This window comes from Podarcis pityusensis (assembly GCF_964106645.2).
Source record: "Podarcis pityusensis genome assembly, chromosome: W".
In the NCBI taxonomy this organism is placed as follows: domain Eukaryota; kingdom Metazoa; phylum Chordata; class Lepidosauria; order Squamata; family Lacertidae; genus Podarcis; species Podarcis pityusensis.
The window spans coordinates 29135480-29152060 of record NC_138045.1 but is presented as its reverse complement, the minus strand read 5'-3'; the positions used below and the strand labels follow the sequence as shown (position 1 = coordinate 29152060).

Here is a 16581-nt window from a genome sequence, read left to right as displayed (position 1 = left end):
TCAAAAATTCCAGTTTGGCTACATTTGTGACCAATGCCTCCATAGAGACAGAAGCATCCAGGATCACACCGGGACTCCTGATGGCAGCTACAGGTGACTATTGCGCCCCATGAAGAGCTGGGAGCTGGCAAACCAAACTGAAATTATTCTGGCCCAGCCATTGGACGCCCATCTTTAATGGATAGAGATTCAGCCGACTCCGTTTCCTCCATCCCAGCACACCCACCTAAAAATTGGCCAATATATCCAGGGTAGCATCTGGCCAGGGCCATGAAGCAGTAGATCCATGATGTTTGTGGTCAGATCTGTGGTTATGTACAAGATATTTGAATAAAGGGTGAATTTGGGGTTCCCCAATGCAAAAAGCGTGAGGATCCATGAGGATCCGTGCTTCAAAACCACGTTTTTGGGTCATGGAGTGGCCAGGAAGCCGTGCATCGAAGTTTTTTGTGGTGCAGGCTGTGCCCATGGCCATGATGTGTGATTTGACAGTGATTTAGGTGTGGCCTAATGCAAAAAGCGTGAGGATCCATGAGGACCCGTGCTTCAAAACCACGTTTTTTGGGCCACGGTATGGCGAGGAAGCCGTGGATCCGAGTTTTTTGTGGTGAAGGCAGTGCCCATGGACATGATGTGTGATTTGACAGTGAGTTTGGGGTGGCCCAATGCAAAAAGCGTGAAGATCCGTGAGGATCCGTGGTTCGGAACCATGTTTTTGGGCCACGGTTTCACCATGAAGCCATGGGTCCGTGATTTTTGTGGTAGATGCTGTGCCCCTGGCCATGATGTTTGATCTGATAGTGACTTTGGGCTGGTCTTGTGCAAAAATCATGAGGATCCATGAGGATCCATGCTTCGGAACCACGTTTTTGGGCCACGGTATGGCCAGGCAGGCGTGGATCCGAGTTTTTTGTGGTGTAGGCTGTGCCCCTGGCTATGATATGTGATTTGACAGTGAGTTTGGGGGGGGCCCAATGCAAAAAGTGTGAGGATCCATGAAGATCCGTGCTTTGGAACCACGTTTTTGGGCCACAGTATGGCCAGGAAGCCGTGCATCCGTGATTTTTGTGGTGCAGGTGGTGCCCCTGGACATGATGTGTAATTTGACGGTGAGTTTGGGCTGATCTAGTGCAAAAATTATGGGGATTCATGAGGATCCGTGTTTTTTAACCATGTTTTTGCGCCATTGCGGCACCACGAAACAGTGGATGCGTGATTTTTTTGGTTCTGCCTACAGACTAAGATGTGGTCTACAGTATCATGGTGTTTTTATTTTGTTTCAATATAAAAATCATATGAATTCATGAGGATCCGTGCCTCAGATCCATGTTTTTGTGGTGCTGCGGCACGGCAAAGTGTTGGATCCACGTTTTTTATAGTCCAGTTTGTAGGCGTGCTTTCTAGGTGTGATTTGACACTGCATTTGTTGGAGTTATTGTTTAAAAAGTGGAGGATCCATGAGGATCTGTGTAGATCCGCCTTTTACCCAGACCCTTTGCAGTGCTTTCTAAGGCCCATTTGACTTCACTCTCCAGGATGTCTGGCTCAAGGTCAGCAACCACACTACCTGGGGTGTATGAGCCATCCATATCTTTCTGGTATAATTCCTCTGTGTATTCTTGCCACCTCTTCTTGATGTCTTCTGCTTCTGTCAGGTCCTTACCACTTTTTTTTTTTTTAAGATATTTATTAAAGTTTCAAAAAAAAAAAAAGATTACATAGATAAGAACAAAAAAAATAAAGAAAAGACAAATCCAAAATACAAAAAAAACCACACAATTAAAAACAATTCCATCTTTTCATCACATATGTTTCATTTACTTGTTTCCCGGACCTCCTCATGCCTCCCTTTTTTGTATTCCAGTTCAATTTATTAGTTCAGCAATTCCTTTCCCTCCTTATTTTATCCTGATCTTTAATCTTAATATATTATGGCATTGAATTTTTACGAATTGAAAATCCAATTTTTCCATATTCTTTTATACCATTACAGCTAGAAACCATTTAACTTCAATCACTTTTGTCCTTTATTATGGTAATCTTTGTATGAAATGTTCCTTTCATATCTCCAATTTTCTGGAACAGATCTCTGGTTCTTCCCATTCTGTTGTTTTCCTCTATTTCTTTGCATTGCTCGTTTAAGAAGGCCTTCTTGTCTCTCCTTGCTATTTTTTCTTGTCTCTCCTTGCTGCCCCTTCATGGATCACTGCCTTGCCGTGGCGAAAGGGCTTGAATAACTCAGAGAAGCTGTGAACTATGCCGAGCAGGGCTCCCAAGATGGACAGGTCATAGTGGAGAGTTTTGACCAAACGTGATCCACCTGGAGGAGGAACCAGCAAGCCACTCCAGTATCCCTGCCAAGAAAACTCCATGGACAAACCTTTGTTTAACTCTTGATAAATGTCAGCTTGCTGAGTTATTTTTTATCATTGTGTTATATTTGCGCTCAACAAGGGAAACCCACATGACCTGAAGTTGTTGCTGTGCAATGCTAGGTCAATGACTCATAAGACCACTGCAATCCATGACTTGATCGTGGATGGAGGATTTGACCTGGCATGTGTAACAGAGACTTGGTTGGATGAAGCAGATGGGCCTGTCCTAGCTGCTGCTTGTCCACCAGGTTTCTCTTACGCACAGCAACCCAGGTCATGTGGGCGGGGAACGGGGGTTCCAGTGATTTTTAGGAAGTCACTAGCTTGCATCAGGCGTCCTACTGGGAAGACCCAGTTCTCTGAGTGCATGTTCTGGAAGTTGGGCAATAGTGGCAGTACAGGATTCCTTTTGGTGTACCGACCTCCCTGCCAAGGATTCCCTGCCCGAGCTGTTTCAGGTCGTGGCGGATGTTCTCCTGGAGACACCTAGTTTGGTTGTCCATGGGGATTTTAGCATCCATGCCAACACGACCTTACAATTGGCTGCTCAGGACTTCGTGGAAAGCATGGCCTCCATGGGGCTGTCCCTGAATAAGTTTGGCCCAACTCATAGTCACGGACATGCCTTAGACCTGGTGTTCACCTCTAGTGACGTGGGTGATCTGACACTAAGTAAAAGTGAAACAAAAGAAGTGCCATGGTCAGATCACTTCCTGGTGCAACTGGACTTCTCTGTGACCCTTCTTCTCTGCAGGGAGGTGGGACCAATTCGGATGGTCCGCCCCCACCACTTAATGGATCCAAATGGTTTCCAGAGAGTGGTAGGAGATGCTTTATCCCATGTTGATGGCCTTTCAGCTGATTCCCTGGTGGCCCGCTGGAATGCGGAGTTAACCAGGGCTATCGACTGTCTGGCTCCGATGCGCCTTCTCCGATTGCATGGAGCCCGGACAGCCCCGTGGTTTTCCACGGATCTGAGGGCAATGAAACAATCGTTGAGACGGCTAGAGCACCGGTGGCAGGTGACCCATTCTGAAGCTGACTGGACACGGGTTAGAGCTTAATGTCGAGCCTACCAAGTGGCGGTAGCGACGGCGAAGAAGACTTTCTTCACCGCCTCTATTGCATCTGCAAAAAATAGTAGCAGGAGACTCTTTCAGGTGGTTCGCAATTTAACGGAACCACCTTTACCACCGGGGTCTTGTAAAGACCCCAAGATCTCCTGCAACGATTTTGCAAATTTTTTTTGCAGATAAATTGGGAAGGAGGTAGACACCACAGTGGGAGCAGGGTTGGGGTGGGAGAGTGCTAGAGCCCTGTCTGGTCAAGTTGCATGGAATCAATTTCAATCCGTTACCCCCAAGGATGTGGACAGGCGCTGGATCTCAGTGTCCAGGCTGAATGATGGGGGTGGAGATGCTCCTTCAGATATACTGGACCGAGGCCGTTTAGGGCTTTAAAGGTCAGCACCAACAGTTTGAACTGTGCTCAGAAACGTACTGGGAGCCAATGCAGATCTCTCAGGACCGGTGTTATGTGGCCCTGGCAGCCACTCCCAGTCACCAGTCTAGCTGCCGTATTCTGGATTAATTGCAGTTTCCGGGTCACCTTCAAAGGTAGCCCCACATAGAGCGCATTGCAGTAGTCCAAGCGGGAGATAACTAGAGCATGCACCACTCTGGCGAGACAGTCTGCGGGCAGGTAGGGTCTTAGCTTGCGTACCAGGTGGAGCTGGTAGACAGCTGCCCTGGACACAGAATTAACCTGCGCCTCCATGGACAGCTGTGAGTCCAAAATGACTCCCAGGCAGCGCACCTGATCCTTCAGGGGCACAGTTACCCCATTCAGGACCAGGGAGTCCCCCCCCCACCCGCCCACATGAAAGGTTGTAGCAGTTCCACAGAATCCTTTCACAGAGTCTAAGACAAGGATTTCCGAAATATTGGCCTTGTTTCGCCGTCCTGGGCTTCATCAGTAGTTAAAGCTCATATGTGATATTACACGACAGTGGATCTTATGGCATAGTAGTAGCTGCAGTCGTAAGATCCACTGTCCTGTAATATCACATATGAGTTTTTGGTGAAACAAGGCCAGTATTCCGGAAATCCTTGTCATAGACTCTGTGAAAGGGTTCTGTGGAACTGCTACATACAACCTTTCATGTGAATTGTTTGGACCTTATGAACAGACAGGTGGAATAGACACTAGTACACGGATGGACCTTATGCATGAACTGACTAGAGAATGATCTGATCCACTGGGTCTTCTGCTTTGTTCATTTGTTGAACTTTATGAGTTACTTCCGTTGAAATTTATGATTTGATACATGAGTAGTATACCTTATTTATCTAAGAACACAGCCGGTTACGTCTCTGTGGCAAGTGTGGCAAACATAGTGCCATCCAGATATTTTAAGATAACAACTCCCATCACCCTTGCCCATTATCATGCTGTGTGGGAATTTGAAGTCCATAACATCTGGATGACACCACATTCAATTCTAATCCAACCTAGATAGATGCCAATGGTCAGGGATGCTGGGAGTTGTAGTCTTCAATACCTGGAAAGAATCATGTTGGGCTACCCTTGCTATAGGTAAACAAATTATTGCCTGCAGATTAGTTGTTCCTCAGCTATAGAGAGAGAGGTTATGTGGGATGGGCAAGAGTTCAAGGGAATTATTACACTGGGCAACAATTTTTTACTTTTTGAATGTTGTCTAGATTTCTACAACTGCTTTAGGGTATTTTTGCACTGCTGAATCAGGAAATGGCATCCGTTTCTCTCCATCAGGTCAGGTTTTTGTGCTATGTTGATTTGAAAAGAATCAGATCTTGTGACAAAATCGATTACATTTTTGTGGCATTATCAGCTGATTTTTGTCAACACATATCATCCTAAATATGTTTTAAGAGAAAAAAATGTTTTTTTCCAACAACATATATTGATTACCTGACAGAAACATCGATTACTGTAAACTGAATGGTGGGCATTGATAAAGGTAAGTACATGTGAATTGCATGTTGCTTCACCATTTTTCTCACTTTAGTAGCAGGCATTGTTTGATCTACAGACATTTTTCTTTTTTTTAAACTGTTTTTTCTGCATTTTTGTTTAGTTTTTTTGAACGGTACAAGTTTTTATAAACGTTTGCGTGAAGGAAGAATAGGAAAGATGGCATCTACAAGTAATGCATTTGTTTCTTTTATGATACTCTGGTATGGACCAAAAAAGTTGATGAGTTGCTGTTTGAGACAGTGAAATCTGTAGCCTTTTACACATGTGGCATCCATTGCCAACTTTATATAAGGTTTTATTGTCATTAGTTCAGTGGCAGGGAATCTCCACTTTTACTTGCCACCCAGTGCTTCATAAATGGTAGGAGCTCTACTCCAACGGCTGCATTCTCCTCATGCTTCAAACAGTAATCTTATACTGTACTGTATGATTCCTGCATTCCTTTGATCTTCTGTGTATTGTCTGTGATCAAATCTGATTTTCTACACTGCTGATCACACCTTAATGAAAGAGCTAAGAATGACTTTTCCAGAGTATGGGGTGGGGAAGAAGAGGGAGGCTTTTGCTAGCTTGATTCTGCTCTTTATCTCAAAGCTGTTGAGTTTTGCCCTGCGTATGACTGAAACTGCGACTCAGAGTAAGTTGTGGAGAAAGCAGACTGTAGTGGCTATGTGGGCAAACCCTTCTGCTTTTATCATCTTGCCTTTTATTTCTTAAGCTGCCAGTTGCATCTGTGGCTTTATTGTCCAGAATATGCTTTTCATGTGTGGTGCAAGTTCTCTAGTTCCTACAAATAAGGTGCTTCTGAGATGAATGCATTTGGGTGTACTGCTACTTTGCGGCTATTAGCAACACAGCAGGTTGGATAACAAAGGTTGAGAGAAGCTACTGTTAGGCCAACAGGTAACCATGTTTTTTCTTCTCTTGTTCCCTGCAACACAAGAACAAAAGATGAGCAAGAACAAAGATGATGCTCCCCATAAATTGGAGAGCTAGTTTATACTGAGACTGCCTCCGGTAAGAGACCCTTTGCAACAAATAGCTTCAAAGTGCTCTGTGTTTGCTTCCTGATTCTATTGATGGAGGCATGAATATGGGTTGGTACAGTGGGACCTTTCCGTACACCCTTGTTCAGCCCACGTCTTCAGCGCCTGCATGGGCTGGGTGTCAGAAGCACCTTCTCCGACCTTCCAATCACAGGAACGTAAGAACAGCAACACAGCATTCCTGAGGAATAGGTCCTGGTGCAGTGGACTCACATTTGCTCATGTGAGCACCTGAAATGCAGCAGAGTAACGGAAGCAAAGCTGTGGAGGTGTTTTTTTTTTACAATTATAACAAAAACAACATAACAAAAAGAAGAAACAACAACAGAAAAACATACAAAGCAAAAAAAACCCCCACCACAACAATAAAAAAACATAATCTTTATCCCATATCCCTTAAAACCCAAATTTTATTTACATTGTTAATTGACTTCCTCAATTCCCTCCCTTCTGAATTTCCTTGTATCTGCATGTAACAGCTTTCCAATATCATTCTTAAACAAAAATATTCCAGCTCTTATCTAATTTATTCACTTTTCTTACTGTTCTGAATCCCATTTATTTAATTAAATCCTAATTTAATCCTAGGCCTATTTGGTACTTTCAAGTGATTTCTAGTTTTTTATATTACAATATTTATTCAAATAGTCCTTAAATTTCTTCCAATCTTCTTGATATTCCTCTTCTTTCTGGTCACGGATTCTTCCAGTCAGGTCGGCTAGCTCCAAAAAATCCAACATCTTCATCTGCCATTCTTCCACCGTTGGAATTTCTTGAGACTTCCAGTTTTTTGCTAACAGCAGTCTTTTTTTGGGCAATTCAGTCTTTTTTGGGCAATTCCATTCCTATTATCCCAAGTAGAAAGGCCTCTGGTTTCTTAATGAATGTATTTTTCAACATTTTTTTCATTTCATTATATATTTTTCCCCAGAAGTCTTTCAGCTTGGGACATGTCCAACACATATGAAAAAACATACCTTCTTTCTCTCTACATTTCCAGCATATATTATCATTCGTGTGGTAGATCTTTGCCAATTTTACTGGGGTTAAATACCATCTATACATCATTTTCATGATGTTTTCTTTTAATACCGTACATGCAGTAAATCTAACGCCTTTCTTCCATAACCTTTCCCAATCTTCGTACATTATATTATGTCCAACATCTCTTGCACACTCAATCATCACCGATTTAACTTGTTCATCCTTTGTATGCCACTCCAACAACAAATTATACATTTTAGACATATTCTTAACTTTGGTATCTAACAACTCCGTTTCCAATTTGTTTATTTTTCTGTTGCAAAACCATTTCTCCTATCAAGCTTATATAATTCATTAATTTGGTAATACTGTAACCAATTCACTTTGTCTTTAATTTGTTCAAATGGTTTTAATTTAAAACCTTCCTGTTCTTCCTTCAATAAATCCAAATTCCTCAACCATTTATTTTCCATGTTTAACTTTTCTTGGGTCTTTGCTTCCATTGGCGATATCCTCATGGGTGTTTTCCTTACTAAGAGATCTTTATACCTAATCCATACATTATACAACACCTTTCTAATTACATGATTCTTAAAACCTCTATGGGCCTTTATCTTGTCATACCATAAGTATGCATGCCATCCAAATAGATTGTCAAATCCCTCCAAATCTAACATATCCACATTGTCTAATTGAATCCAGTCCTTAATCCAGCAGAAGGCAGCCGCTTCAAAATATATCTTTAAGTCTGGCAGGGAAAATCCCCCTCTTTCTTTTACATCTGTAAGTAGTTTATATTTGATTCTGGGTTTTTTCCCCTGCCAGATAAATTTCGACAATGCTTTCTGCCATTCTTTAAAACAATTAACATTATCAATTGGTAGAGCTTGCAATAAAAATAACATCTTAGGCAATACATTCATCTTAACCACCGATATTCGGCCCATCAGTGATAGTTTTAAATTTGACCATCTCTCTTAATTTCATTCCATAATTTTTCATAATTGTCTTTATATAAATTCAGATTTTTCACCAATAAATTCACACCCAAATATTTAACTTTTTTCACAAAAACAAGACCTGTCTTTTCTTGAAGAATTTTTCTTTCCCCATTCTCTAAATTTTTTTCTAAAACTTTGGTTTTGCTCTTATTTAATTTAAATCCTGCTACCTGCCCGAACTCCTGAATCAACTCCAGTGCTTTTATTGCACTTGTTTCTGGATCCTGTAACGTTAAAACCAAATTATCAGCAAAGGCTTTTAATCAGTATTGTTTGGATCCTACTGTAATGCCTTTGACCTCCTCCTCTTTCCTCAACATATTTAGCAAGATCTCCAGAATCGAAATAAATTGAGGCGTTCTCAAAGTAAAGGAAGGATTGAACTCTGATTAATAAGAATACACACAGAGGCTTGAACCAGCAAGACTCTGGGAAGGGTGCGTATAATAATCTGTCTCTCCACCCCCTGGCCCAAGTCGTTTTATTCACAAAAGACCTTTTTACAGAGTGTTCTAAGAACCAATCAGATTTCTTCTGAGCATTTCAACAAACCCCACATGGGGACAAAGTTAAACTACAAACACTAGTTAAGCACGCATACTTTTGGGGTAAATGAATGAAAACTACAAAGGAGTGCATTCAGCAACCCAGGATTTCATAAACAATCAATACACATGATAAGAAGGATGGCCAGGAAGACAGCGATCATTATCACCTTTATGTGAGACCTGTTTCCTGGCCCTAAGATTAATATCCTAAGATTAACATATCAGAAAAGCTACAGCAAAGAAACTGCCCACTGTCTTTGATGACCCAGGCCTGTCTAAATGTGTACGTGACTTGTGAAGAAAGAAAAATGGAACAGGGATGCAGAGGTGTGGATTGATCAAGAATCATATCAAAATAGTTTAAACCCAGTCACCCAGTCAACGCAATGCTTTCATTGCTGACACAGATGGTTTACTCTATATTTGTTGTAATTCTTCATAGCAATCCCACCTGATCACTACAATAAATAGCAGAGGGGAAAGTGGGCACCCTTGCCTGGTTCCTTTCTCAATTCTAATTTCCTCTGAGACCACATTATTAAGTATAATTTTTGCTTTTTGTTCAAAATAGATCGCATTAATAGCATTTAGAAATTCCTGTCCAACCTCAATTCTTTCTAAAAAAATTTTTGTAAAAAACCAAGAAAAGTTGTCAAAGGCCTTCTCAGCATCAATAAATATTAACATTGCTTTACAATTTCTTTTCACTTCCAACCTTTCTAATACAACAATTATATTCCTAATGTTATCTTTCATATGTCTCCCCGGCAGAAAACCTGCCTGGTCCTTGTTGATATAATCTGATAAAACCTTTTTCAATCTGTTGGCCACAATATTTGCAAAAATGTTATAATCCACATTAAGTAATGAGATCAGTCTATAGTTTTTCACATCGGATCTATCTTGATCTGGTTTTGGAATCAGGGTTATAAATGCATCTTTCCAGGTTTCGGGTGCTTTGTCCCCTCTTAAAATCTTACTGCCAATGGCTGAATTAACCAATCTTTCAAAGTTTTGTAGTATTTTGCAGAAAGACCATCTGGTCCTGGGGCTTTGCCAAGCTGCATCTGGTTTATTGCTGTCTCCACCTCTTGTCCTGTAATCACAGCATTAAGTAGGATCCTTTTACCCTTGGGAATTTTTTGCATTTCATTTACTTTGATAAATTGCTCAATTTTTTCTTTGTCTTCTTTACCTTTTTTATACAGCAGTTTATAGTATTTCTGAAAACAGATTTTCCTTCTGATACAATATTTGTAATGGTACTTTGTTTCTGTCTCTGTTTTAATTGCCAAGCAAGCAATTTTCCACATTTATTTGCAGATTCAAAATATCTCTGTTTCATCATTTTTATTTTCCATTCTATTTCCTGGTTAATAATTTGAGAAAATTGGATCTGCAAAACTTTTAATTTCTTTTTGAATCTGCTGGCTCTTAGGATTGGATCTTAGACTCTTCTCTTTGTCTTTTAATTGAGACAGAATATTTTCTTTTTTCTCATTCTGTATCTTTTTCTTAATCAAATTTTGTTGTATGAGGAATCCTCTCATTACAGCCTTACTTGCATCCCAAATGACTCTTGTTTCCACCTCTGAATTCATATTTATTTCAAAATAATCTTTTAGAGTCTTTTGAGCCTTACTAATCAACTGCTCATTCCTCAACAGCTCATCATTCATTCTCCATCTGAAGGATCCCTGCAGAGATAATTTCTCTCCAAAAACACTGCATTGTGATCTGAGCAAGTCTTTGGGCAAATTTCAATTTTAGTTACTCTGGGAGCCAAGTCTCTTGGATACCCATAAATAATCATTTCTCAAAAATGATTGGTTTGCATTTGGAAAAAAAGTAAAGTCTCTTTCTATTGGATTTCGTAGTCTCCATATGTCTGACAGATCATATTTATCTGCCATATCAAAGAAAGTCTTTGGTAATCTGCCAGCATTCTGAAATTTCTGTCTCTGTGTTTTATCCATAAATGTAGATGCTACTCCATTCAGATCTCCCATCAGAATCAATTTATAATCCAAATATTCCAAAAGTTTTAAATCCAGGTTCTTGAAAAATTCTGCTTTGCCATCATTTGGTGCATAAATTCTCCCCTCCTCGTCCTTAAATAACTTTTTGGGGTTCCATTTTTCTTTCACATAAAAAACCACTCCTCTTTTTTTGACTTTATCTGATGAAATAAATTCCTGTCCAAGTTTCTTATTTTGAAGGATCTTTCTATGAAGTCTAATGACATGTGTTTCTTGTAGACAAATTATATCCAAATTCTGTTTTGCCAAAACATGGTAAACTTGGTTTCTTTTTCTGTGTGAGTTCAAACCATTTACATTCCAAGAGTAAATTTTTAAAGCGATCTTAACTTTTTAGGGAGCAGCTGCCCCTGTCCCCAATGAATGGGAGCTTTCCAATCCAAGTTCCTTTGCGTTATTCTCCAAAAATCTCTTTTTTTCTCCGACAGTCTTAATCCTTTGCTTTCTCCCTAGAAATTTGAAAGAGAGACCTTCCGGGAACTCCCACCTAAAGAAGATGTTCTTCCTTCTTAGAGCACTGGCTAAATCTGTGTAATTATTTCTCAGGGCCAAAAAATGCTTCAGGATCTCCTTAAACAGGACAGTCAATTTGTCCTCAATCTTAAGACTTTTTTTATAATGGTGGCCTAAAATAATACCTCTTTGCTCTTTAGTCTTAAAGACTACCATACAATCATGCGTAATTTTAGAATCTTTTTTGGTCCAAATCTATAGGCCTTTTCAATCCAAGAATTTAATTCCTCTTTTTGGAGATCCCAACAAGCTGAAAATTCATCATTTAGCCACTCCTTCAAATTATCCTGCTCTTTCTGTGGTACCCCTCTCAATCTCAAATGATTTTCCCTCTCTTTCATCTGTAAAAACTCAATTGAATTAGAGGCTTCTTGCTGTGTTCTCTCCAAATCAGTAACTCTCACTGTTTCCAATTGTGTTAATCTTAATTCATGGCCTGACAAATCTGTCTTAACCCCTTTCAAATCTTGTCTTAAGTCAGCAAAGTCTTTTTTCAGTTCCTGTATGCTCTGTTGATTACCTCTTACTTCAGTTTTAATCTCAAGTAACAGTTGCATCACAGACTCTTCAAAAGTTCGAGCTTTAGAGCCTCTCCTTAGCTTTGTTTTCTCAAGCTTTTCTCCCTTCTCTCCCCCAGCCATAGCTTTTTTATCCAAGGTCAGTCTCAGTCACAGTCACAAAGGGGAGATGAGGAGGAAGGCAGATTTCCTCCACAAGCCTCAGTTTAAAGTTCAGCAGTGTATCCTTTCACTAATTTCCTTTTTACCCCTTTAACTCCTCAAATGGAGCTCCCAAATGGATACTGTCTCACTTAGAATTTATATTTGGTGGTAGAGATACTGTTAATATTATTTTAACAGCTCAGGCAGCTGCAGTTGCTTTGTTTTTCCCAAAGAGGAAAACGAAAGTTGAAAGTATCCTGTACCTTTGTGATGTCACAATGGAGTCTAGCCTTCCCCACCGGGTGGTCCGCTTCCGAAAAGAAAAGGTCAATTATTTCCAGTCTATTTTCTGCAGGGATTACCATAATTAAATAGAAAGTCCCCCCCCCTTCCCCCTGCTAGAAGGGGGTTCTAAAAAATCAACTTGAAAGTCTTTTAAAAGTCGTATTTTAGTTCGCGGCTTTGGCAGAGGTAGCTGTTTTCTCCATTGCTTCAGCGGAAAGGGACCGACCTCCGTTTTTAAGTCCCTTCCCTTACAAATTAAATGTCCCAATTGTATCCTTTTTACTCACGATTTTCCAATTAAATTTTGGAGGAATTGGCCGCTCACGATCGCCAGACTCAGAGCTTCGTGCAGTGAAGAAAGCGAGTCTATTCCCAAGTGCCCCCGTCTCCATCCCCGCTCGCTCTCGGAGCTCTTTTTAAGAGCCTACTGGGGAGTGGGGGAGTCGTTCTGGGCACCCTCAGGAACACCAGGTCCTCAGAATGCTCAATCTGAGGGGTTTTTTGGGTTACCGCGACGCTCTAGTGGTTCCCCAGCCTTCAATGCACTGGGGCTCTTTCAGACGAAAGGACTCTCGTCCGCCATACCGGGTGACCAACCAGAAGTCTCAAAGCTGTGGAGGTTTTGTTGCATACCTAATTTATTTCTTTTTCCCCCTAATTAAACAAATAAAAGGACATAACAAACATGTACGAGAGAAACAGCTCTCCCATACTGCCATCTTGTCTCTAGGCAGATCAAAGAAAAAGACACACAGTGCTAGGGATGGAAGTCTGGAAGAGTAGCTTCTGCCCCCTCCTTTCTCTCAGACAGAAAGTAAAACAAACATGATCTGGTGATCCTTGTAATAGGAGGGATGAAAATGCTGACAGTACCTCTACTTACGGACCCGATCCGTTTCGGGGTGCCATTTGCACCCCAAAAATTCCGTAAGTAGAACACCGCTTCTGCGCCTGCGTGTGATGTGATAGAGCACGAAGCGGCAAACCCGAAAGTAAACATGTCCGGGTTTGCCGCATTCATAACCTGAAAAAACGCAATGTGAAGCAAACACAACTTGAGGTATGACTCTATTGTAAACTCTGCCTTTTCAGGAACATGCTTCTACTGTGTGGAGGGCAGTCCAGTCTGGAGGTATCAGCTTGAAGGACAGGCTCACCATAGAATTGCATGGTTAGAGGACCAGGTCAATGAGTTCTTATTTCTTGGGAGTTGTATCCAGTGCTAGTCCTGCTCAGAGTAGACCCGCTGAAATGAATGGACATGGCTAAGTTAGGCCCATTAATTTCAGTGAGTCTGGTCTGAATAAAAATTAATCGGCTAGAACACTTGGCTTTTGTTGTTACACATTTATTACCTTAAGCTATTCATCAGGTCCTATAGTTCAGAACGCCCAATCATTAGGAAGCTATTGGGTGGGGCTACTTGAAATTGCTGGGGAGGGAGAGGGATTGTTCTGTCACTGATGCCTCCACACTCTCTAAAAGCTGTGGAAAAGTTGAATTAAACTGCCCGGCGCAACTTTTTAGTATAATTAGGTCTTTACCGTCCCTTGAGGGACAGCCAAATTTAAATAACAATTTGACACATAGCTGTGAGGCATTTGCAAGCTTTTTTGCGGAGAAGGTCCTTGCTTGGTAGATTTATTGCTTTATTGTTCAGCGTCCAGCACACTTCCCCCTGCGAGCCTCTGCAGGTCGTAAAGCAATTAGCAATCAGCAAAGTTGCACAGCGGTCGTGTGTCGAAAGAGCAGTAAATGAGTCCCAAACGTTTCTTCTGTCCTAATATCTCTTTATTGGAACAAAATAGCGTATTTACAAACTCCAACTTCCATCTGATTCAAGCTGCATCTTCTCCCTCTGCTTGCAGCGACGCAACAAACTGCTTTCGATTTTCACTCAGTACACAGCATTCCAAGCTGCTTTCGTCACGTCCTGGATTACTTCCCTTGTAAGCCCATCCCCTCAGTCTCGAGACACAGAAGGTCACTACACCCAACACCCCCTCAGTCTCGAGACACAGAAGGTCACTACACCCAACTCTTGCCTCGCGCCTGAGGGGAGAATAGACCCTTGGTCGTCCCAAACCCAGACCTTCGCAAAACTCTCCATGTCTTTGGAAGGAGAGTGGCTTCGTGAACCCATCAGCTAGGTTCTTGGCAGAGGGACAATACTTCAGCGCAGCTAATCCCTCCTGAACACTCTGGCACACATTCCGAAAGCGAATGTCTAGGTGTTTAGTTCTAGCCTTGAACTGACCCGACTGCCAAATGCAGGCATGGTTGATTGTCCTCGAAAACACGTATCGGTTGACAATCCACTTCTCAGAGTTCCTGCACTAAGCAAGCATAGAACTCTACTTCTCTGCATACCTCTGAAAGAGCACTGAACTCAGCCTCAGTGGATGAGAGCGCTATAAGACTTTGTTTCTTGGACCTCCATCCAACTACTGAGTTCCCAAACTTCACCACTAGGCCAGACACAGACTTGCGATCCTCAAGATTATCCCAATCCGAGTCCACAAAGCAAGTCAGTTTGACTTCTCCTTGTGCTGGTAACCTGAGACAAAAGTCTTTGGTTTCCTGCAAATACCTCAGAACTCTCTTGATGCCATTCCAGGCTTGCACTCTAGGGTTTGAAGCTTCCCTGCTGAGCAGATTGACAGCAAACGCTATATCAGGTCTGCTCCACTGGGACAAGTATAACAAACTCCCTAGGGCTGACTGAAACACTTCAGTATTTTCGAACGCAGTGCGTTCTACTTGCTGGTTGTCCTTCACAAAACTAGTCTCCATAGGACTTCTCACTCCTGCACAATCACTCATCCTCATTTTCTGAAGCAATTGCTCAATTTTGCCTTTCTGGCTGAGCAAGAAGCTTCCATCCTGTGCACGCTCAACATTGACACCTAGGTAGGTTTTGACAGCACCAAGCTGCTTAAGCTTGAACCGTTTACCTAGCTCTTTGGCAAACTTCTCTGCCTGTTCATCTGTCTCTGAGAAGAATAACAAGTCATCAACCCAAATCTGCAAATACTCTTGTGTTGCACCTGAACCTCTCAAATAAAAGCAACTATCAGCAACACTTCTTCTGAAACCTAGCTCTTCTAAGGCTTCATTCAGGCACATGTTCCAGTTTCTAGCAGATTGACGTAATCCATAGATGGATTTGTGCAATCTCCACACAACATCCTGCCTTAAGTTCTCAAATCCCGGAGGAGGAATCATGTATAGCTCCTCCTGGAGATCTGAGTTAAGGTAGGCAACATCCACATCAAAGTGGTTTACCTTCCAGCCTCTCTGTGCTGCACAAGCTAAAAGCGTTCTCAGAGTCTCCGCTCGTGACGTTGGCGAATACACCTCCGTGTAGTCCCTTTCTCTGGGTGAATCCTCGAGCAACTAATCTAGCTTTATACTGTGGCTCTCCAGTGTCAGTGGGTTTCAAGCGGTAAACCCACCTGCAACTCACAGCCTGTTTTCCCGGTGGCAATTCTGTGAGTGAGAACACACCTAGATCTTTCATGGACTTCATCTCTTTGTCCATTGCCCTGTGCCACTTGCCTGCTTCTTCCTCAGGTAAACTCTGAATATCCTCGAAGGATTCAGGTTCACATCTGGCTGAACCTACCCAGACGCCTGAAGCGTCGTACCGATCAGGAGTCCTCCTTGTCCTCGCTGATCTCCTCAAGCTAAATCATCCTCAACTTCAGTGTCTTCCCCCTCTGACCTGCTGCGCCTCTTGGGCCTTACAGCTGGTCCAGCAGGTGAGGAAGGCTCACTCTTTGGCTCAAACTTGACACTTGCCTGAGGAGGTGTTCTAGGTTCCCCCCTCTGAGGGATCCTGAGCTGTCCCTGCCTTGGACTCTGTCCCTGTGGTGGATCCTGTTGCTCTGGACCGTGGTCCCCAGCAACAAGTTCCTCTTCCTCCTCAACGTCTGAGTCGTAGAACTGCTGTGAAATCACGTCTGGATTGGCGTGCAGACGTTTCCACCTGGCTTGTTCACAGAACTCAGCGCTATTGCTGATAACCAACCTAGAATGGTTTCCACTTGGGTACGCAAACTGCCAGGCCTTTGAGCCAGGCTCATACCCTACAAAGATCATTCTTTTAGA

The 16581-nt window shown here is 42.1% G+C and overlaps 1 protein-coding gene and 2 long non-coding RNA genes across 3 annotated transcripts in view; 1 reads left to right on the top strand and 2 right to left on the bottom strand.

Moving 5' to 3' along the window:
• The window catches only part of LOC308467840, a 788853-nt gene that overhangs the window by 324130 nt on the left and 448142 nt on the right, over positions 1-16581 (bottom strand). The gene's annotated exons all lie outside the window — the stretch shown is intronic.
• The window catches only part of LOC308467833, a 220708-nt gene that overhangs the window by 156836 nt on the left and 47291 nt on the right, over positions 1-16581 (bottom strand). The gene's annotated exons all lie outside the window — the stretch shown is intronic.
• The window catches only part of LOC308467649 (transcription initiation factor TFIID subunit 7-like), a gene marked incomplete at its 3' end in the record, with an annotated part of 33535 nt that continues 23106 nt past the window's right edge, over positions 6153-16581 (top strand). The window contains exons 1-2 of the mRNA XM_080989377.1: positions 6153-6410; positions 13564-13642. The remainder of the gene's footprint in view (positions 6411-13563; positions 13643-16581) is intronic.